Source organism: Rutilus rutilus (assembly GCF_951802725.1).
Source record: "Rutilus rutilus genome assembly, chromosome: 17".
Lineage (NCBI taxonomy): Eukaryota > Metazoa > Chordata > Actinopteri > Cypriniformes > Leuciscidae > Rutilus > Rutilus rutilus.
This window is the reverse complement of record NC_140230.1, coordinates 18,967,258-18,975,206: the sequence shown is the minus strand read 5'-3', so window position 1 is coordinate 18,975,206 and position 7,949 is coordinate 18,967,258.

The window sequence follows — 7,949 nt, the reverse complement described above, 5'->3', positions numbered from 1 at the left end:
TGTGGCAATGGGTTAGTCAAAAAAAAAAAAAAAATTGGACTACAGTTATAAATATGGTGAAATATGCTTGGGTTAAGGTTTAGATTAAAATGTTGTGGTGATTAGATGTTTATATATGATTATATATGTGGTTATAATATCTGTTTAGTAATACAGTATGTGAATCTTTTAGAAGGTTAATGTCTTTATACCAGCTGGAAAATGTGGGTTAACATTTTTAGTAGTCTTCACATGTTATACAATTTTATTACATTTCATAGAGTAAAAATTGCGTTCAGACACTTTCAATTTTTTCAAATTTTGTTGTGGTTCGGCCTTATGCTAAAATGCTTTAAATACTTTCTCTCTTTTTTTTCACACCAATCTACACTCCATACCCCATAATGTCAAAGCAGAAAACAGATTTGGGTAAGACTTTATTTTGATGGTCTCCTTTAGACATTCTGTTGACTATAAGTGTAATGAGATGTGGCTGTATTAAAGCACAAGATGAAGGAGATATCTTCAGGAGACTTTTAATAGAACAATCCAAACAATAAACAGGAGAATCAACAAGGAGAAACATACCACAGGTTAACTAAAGCTTGAAGAACAGATAGAAACTGAGGGCGTATATACATGGGGAAAAAAGGGAGATAACAAGACTGATTAACAAGACACACCTGAACTAATTAACTGATTAGAAGATTACAAACTCAGACATGAACAGAACAGGGAAACAGATCAAAAACCAAACTAAAACCAAACATAACCCTGACAATAATTTGCACCTACATTACAATTGACTCTCATTAAAGTATTAGTAAAGTATTAGTAGACTGTCTGCTTAATATTTGAATAGACTTTATTTTGTTGGTTCCTCAACAGATAATTTACAGACTAACTTTGCAAATACATGTCAACTTATTCTATTACCCCTACCCCCAAGTCTCTCTAATGAGAGTTAGACATGTAGATGAAACATTACATATCTAAAGGGGACCATCAAAATAGAGTCCAATTTCTACACATTGATTGTAAATCTGTAAATCTGTGGCAAATTGATTGGACATGAATTTATAACTTTATTTAAAAGGAAAAAACTGAAATATCATACTGACATGAATATTCAGACCCTTTTTATGACATTTGAAATTTACCTTAGATGCATCCCATTTCTCTGGATCATCTTTGAGATTTTCTACACATTGATTGGAGTAAATCTGTTTATGAAATCTGTTTATCCATGATTTGTAAAGACACACATCTGTCTGTATAAAGTCTAGCAGTTGAGCATATCAGAGCAAAAATCAGAGGTCAAATAGGTCAGAAGTACTGCCTGCAGAGCTCAGAAACAGGATTGTGCTGAGACACATATCTGAGGAAGGTTACACAAAGTCTGCTGAACTGAAGGTTCCCAAGAGCACAGAGACCTTCAGAATTCTTAAATAGAGGTTTAGGACAACATGGACTCTTCCTATAGCAGGCAGTTCAGCAATTCCATCCCAAAAAGTGTGGTGGTGGTAGCATCATGTTGTGGGGATTTTTTATTGTTCATTTTTTTTCTATGGCAATGACTGACGAACTGGTCAGGGTAGAAGGAAAACGTCTCGGTTACGTATGTAACCCTCGTTCCCTGGAGACGTGTCGTCCCAATTCATCAGGGAACTCCCCCGACGACACGTCGGAGTTCCCAGGACGAAAGGGAACTAAATGCAACAAAATACAGAGATATCCTTAATGAAAGCAGTTGTGGCCTTATGGTTAGAGAGTCAGACTTGTAACCCGAAAGTTGTGGGTTTGATTCACAATACTGGCAGGAAACGACTGAGGTCCCCTTTAGCAATTCAGTTTTATTATTTTTGATAAATTTGCATAGATATCACAAAACTGTTTATCAATGTCATTATGAGATATGGACTATAGATTGATGTGAGAAAAGAGGAAATAAAGAATTTTAGCATGAGGCAAAAACAACAAATGTGGGGGAAAATAAAATGACTTGAAACACTTTCCAAAATATCATTAGCCATAGGCAAGACAAGTGCCTAGATTGAAGGGTGATAAAAATAACCTAATCAAACTGATCCATATGATGATGTTCATTCTGCCAATTTTTTTTTTAATTTTTTTTTAGAGATCACAGCTGTTTCAACCTCAGCTTACAGTCCTGTTGTCCAGACTGAAGGCAACATTGATGCGAGTGCAGAAGTGACAACTAATCTGACAGCAGTAGTGATGGTCACAATAGTGTCTCTGTGTGTCCTCGTATCACTGATCATCAGTGTGATTCTTTATTTCAAAAAACGAAGGAGCAATATCAACAGCCAAAGTAAGTCCACAACTGGGGTCCTGAAAAGTTGAACACTGTTGAATTGTTCTTGAACAGCATTTTTCAAATCATGGTAATGGCTTATTGGAAATTGGAGAGAAAGGGATTTTTTCACAGGAACATAAATGCATTGGTATATTGTAATATTTGTTATTTACTCAACTCTACCGACCAGTTTTTCAAACAAAAACTACACTGCTTAACCAGCTAAACTTTTTTTAATTAATGTAATTAATATTCTTTATGCAGTTGTAAGATGTGTTGTTACTACTGTATGTCGTTATGTCAGAAAGGGAAAGCAACCTGAACTAAATGTACAGTATATATATATTTTAATGTTTTAAGTCTTCTGAGTGTATTGCAATGAGATATGAAATACAGCCCATATGCCATCATGCTGGTGAGAGTTGATAGATGACTTTAACCTTTATGCTTTATGATGGTAGAAGTTGATCAGATGGTATAAAGTACTTATTTCTGTATCTTGTAGTTGAATTGAACTGCAGGCATTCTGCATATTATTCAGAAATTACAGGAGGTAAGTGACATTCATGGTAAATCCTTACAAAATATGTACAATACGTGTATTTGTGACGTGTATATTTAGTAAAAGTCTTTCTCTTGCAGGGTTGGATGTCCCATTGTATTCTGTAGTTCAACGTACTTGAATCATGACCCACTATAGGTTACTACAACACAATAATCATTAAATTGTAATCATATAATAAATAGAATAATCATTAAATTAAATAATAATTTTTACATCTGTCTTGAACTAAAAAAAAAAAAAAAAAACCTTTGACAATTAAACTGGTATAAATCACATCAAATTGGTTTGGACATGCATCACTAAAAACTTAATATTTCAGGCAGGTCATATAAACACACTCAAAACACATGTGAAATGTGCCAAAAGTAATACTGTACTGCTTGTCATTATCAGTCTACATTGAATGACTGGCAACATTTTGTAAAACACACAACAAAATATTGCTGTATGTTGCTTGTATTGCCATTTTTGCATTGCGGAGTTTCATAGAATTTATTATCTCACTTCAAAGCATTGACACATAAATGCAATATATGCATACATCTGAAAATGTGCATGATTAAATTTTTTGACCAAATTCATTTTTTAACATTATCTCACAACAGTTGGTGTGAACAAAAAGAAACTCCTGCATGCAAACCAGATGATCATATAATGCTGTGAAATTAAATGCTGTTTTTATTTTTATTTTTATTTTATTTCTACTTTTAGTCCGAGTGTAATGCCCCTGGCAAATTTTTATAAATGATTTAGTATTACAATGAAAATTGTTTTTCCATGTATCATTTTACCAAATAAATTTAAATGTAAACACAATTATATAACATTTTATAGCCACGGTCAGCTATAGAAGATCTTGCCGTATGGGACTGCTATGAACAGACCTTAATAGACTCTGTAGTATTACAAGTCTGTAAAATAATGTACTGTGTTAATATAAATGTCCCAAAACTTAACAGAAAATGTACTGCCATTTATTAACGTACATACATTAAGCACATCAAAATTGGTAAATGAAAGCTCAATGTTCTTGTCTGTATGAGTTCTCGTTAGTATATGGTTTCTGATTAGTTAATCTTCGTCCAGCTTTAGTGTCCTCATTTACCATGTGTATTTATACTCCCTGTTAATCCTTGTGAGTAATTGTTTGTGTGTGCGTGTTACACACGTTGTTACTTTCTATCACCTGTCTTTGGATTAAACCTCGGTTATATTGTGAATTGGCCTTTGTCTGTCTTCTTCGTGTGACAAAAATAACTGACCTCTCAAAAATGAGAAAATTAAAAAGAAAGAGAAAGACTCACCAGCGATGTGAACAGGAAGTATCTGGGAAACTTGGCCTGGATGCTCCGGAATGGCGGCCTCTCCCTTACAGCCAGCGAGCCCGAGGCACCCACCGAGGTCAGTTCTGAACCAGAGCCAAATGACATCAAAAACTCAGAAACTACTCGTGCTGACCAGTCCATCCCCGAGCCAGGAGCGGACCTACACTGTTAGACATTTCAAGGCTTTTTTACAGTAACATACTGGCTACACTGTACTTCTTGAAAGAATTTATAGAATAGTTAATTGCTGTTAAAAAAGAAGACTTGGCAGGGTTGTGATGCATTTTTATACATATGCATATGAGACACAAATGAAAACAGTTTGGTAGAATGACTCGCAACTTATTCCAATTATTAATTAATTAATATCATTTATATTTTATTTCAAATTAAGTTTTGACCAGAATGCGCTCTCGTTATTGTAAATTGGTTTCTCCTATAAAGATGATTCCAATTGGGTGCAAGTCCCCACTTTTAAAGCATGTTGTGTCATTTAGGCATTACGTTTATATGATTCTTCAAGACAACCTGGATAGATCTGTCTTTAAATGTAAATTTTCATCATGACGAGTTCGTCATTTTTGCCACAACAAGTAGTATGAGATGTTTTGGTTGTGGTGAAACAGGGCATCTTATCCTTGCTTGTCCATGTAAATTGAATAAGCCTGATAAAAATCATACTTGGTTACCTAACGTAACCTCGGTTCTCTCTAGAAGAGGGAACGAGTATTGCGTAGTCATCTTTTCTCAAGATATGAAGCCAAAAATTATCCTTAATTTTGTATTTATTGTCAACGCAGTGTAGCAGCTAGCAGACCTAGAGCAAGCTATGAAGCGCGCTCATTGGCTGCCCTGCGGCAACTGCAGCAGCCTACCACTGAGCCCTGCGGGACGTCACAGCCCGCCAGAATGGGGGTGACTTAGCGTATAAAAGGACGGGCTTGGGGGCTGCTTACCTGGTTTTCAATGACTGAAGCGAGATCAGCTCGTGGCGCGAGCACGGCAGGTTACGCAATACTCGTTCCCTCTTCTAGAGAGAACCGAGGTTACATTAGGTAACCGAGTACGTTCTCTTACGAGAGGTTCTCTCGTATTTCGTAAGTTGCTTACGCTACGGGAACCCCTTGTCAACGCCGTGCGCGCCAAGCATCCACCACATAAGTCCCAGGGGAGGCCCGGGGGACACAGATAAGTGGGAATAAGGCGGCCAACAGAGTGGGCCAGCACATGTACATAATCACACAGTAGGTGCAGCCAGTCCGTACTGAAAGAATATCAACCCTCATAGTGCAGCTCGACCAGGAGAGCTAAATCAAGTGAAAGTAGCCTGCACACGAACAATCTGGGCAGAACATACACACGACTTAGACTGACAAAAGTCTAGCCTGCAAGGTGGGAACTTCCAGGTTATAAAACCTAACAAATGTAGAGGGGGAGGCCCAGCCTGCCGCCATACAAATGTCATGAATAGAAATCCCGCTGGACCAAGCCCACGATGAGGCCATGCCTCTGGTGGAATGGGCCCTGACGCCCAGAGGGCACTGCAGGTCTTTAGACGCATAAGCTGCCGCAATAGCGTCCACTATCCATCTGGACAGACTGTGTTTCGAGGCGGCGAGACCCTTGGTGCGCCCACCAAATGAAACAAAAAGCTGCTCCGAGCGCCTGAAGGCGGCAGAGCACGAGATGTAAACTCTCAACGCCCTGACAGGGCAGAGGAGGTTACCGTCGACCTCGCTACCGGATGCCGGTAAAGCCGATAGAGGAATGACCTGCGCTCTGAAGGAGTGCCAATCACCTTGGGGACATAACCATGTCTCGGTTTGAGAATGAGTTTAGAGTCATTAGGTCCAAACTCGAGACACGCGGCATTAACAGATAACGCGTATAGGTCACCCACGCGTTTGACTGATGACAGGGCTATCAGAAACGCGGTTTTGAGCGAAAGGTATTTCAGATCCACGGTCTTTAAAGGTTCAAAGGGATCCCCGCTGGTACCAATCGGCCGCTATCCAGGGCTCTAGAGCTGAAACGCAGCTCTGAGTCACTTCGATTCGCATGCCACCAGAAGCCCAGGCTCGGTGAGGCACTCGACCGTTCAGCCAGCGTTGCAGCGGGAGCATACGCAGTAAGCCCAGCTGAAGCACTGCTGCAGCTGAAGCCATACAGCCCAGCATCCTCTGAAATGTTTTCAGAGGAACAACACTGCCCTTCTGGAAAGACGCGGCCAGGTGTCGAACACGGCGCGCACGCTGTGTCGACAAGCGGGCCGTCATAGCCACGAGTCCAGCTCTATTCCCAGAAAAGAGACTGTCTGACTGGGCAGTAATGAGCTCTTGGTCGAATTGACCGTGAGACCCAGGTTTTCCAGATAGCTGAGAAGCACTGTTCTGTGAGATATAAGTTCTATCTCCGACTGTGCTAGAATTAGCCAATCATCCAAATAGTTCAAAATTCGCATACCCTGATTTCTCAGTGGAGCGAGAGCCGCGTCCATGCACTTCGTGAATGTACGGGGTGCCAAAGACAGGCCGAACGGAAGGACGGTGTATTGATATACCTGACCGTCGAAGGCGAATCTCAAGAATGGCCTGTGACGGGGTATTATCTGAATCTGAAAGTATGCGTCTTTCAGATCGAGAGAAATAAACCAGTCCCTCGGGCGAATTTGCGCGAGGATTTGTCTGGTTGTGAGCATTTTGAACGGTCGCCTCATGAGATCTTTGTTCAAATATCTCAGATCTAAGATAGGTCTGAGAGCTCCGTCCTTCTTGGGCACGAGGAAGTAACGGCTGTAAAAGCCTGACTCGCTCAGAGAAGGAGGTACCGGTTCTATGGCCCCTTTGTACAGCAGCTTTGCTATTTCTGCGCGAAGTAGGTGTGCTACTTCCATATTCACTCTCGTCTCGGTCCGTGCTCGAAAGCGCGGGGGACGGCGAGCGAACTGTAGCGAATAGCCCTGCTTTACTGTATTCAGCACCTACTCTGAAACACCTGGAATAGCTTTCCATGCTTCTGCATGCATAGCTAGGGGTAGAATGGCCTCTTGGTTTCCGATCGCCGCACTGCGTGGGGTTGAGAACCTGAATCAGAGGTATCGGCGTGGTGAGCGTGCTCTCGATGCTTGAATACTGCGGCTCGCTGACAGCAATGGCTGGCAGGTTTACGCTCCATGTCTCGGTCACTTTGGACGGAGAACATTTCGTGGCGAGAAAACCGGGACGCGTGAGCGGCGCCGGGGGTAAAGTGTTTATTAGTAAGTGTGAGCGCTCGTGAGCGGGCACGGGACTTACATTCACAACATGACCGGTATGCGGCAGCTTTAAGGGTTCTGTCCCCTGGGAAAACCGTGTAACAGAGCGGGCAGTGGGTAGGTGTGGGCACTGTATCGTGGGCACATTTCCTACATTTAACACTCGAGCGGCGTGCGCCAGCTTTATGAGAGTGGGCTCTGTGGGAGTGAGAGACACAGGGGGAACCGTGCTTGTGTGTAGGGGTGAACACTGGGATGTGGGCACATTTTCTACACTCAAAACACCATCGGCGTGAGCCGGATAACCAGACATTATACTCTTTTTGAGATTTCTCTGGGTCGCCGTAAAAACGGCGTTTGTGTGCAGGCGAGCGGGTTGTACAACCGGCTCGTTGGCTGCAGTATACACTTCTGTAGTAGCCTTTTTTAGGTAGAGCTCTACTTCTAGGTAGAGCTTCGTGCAGGAGGCTGAGCTTGAGAGCGGCCTGCAGCTGAGCTTGAGCGTCATGG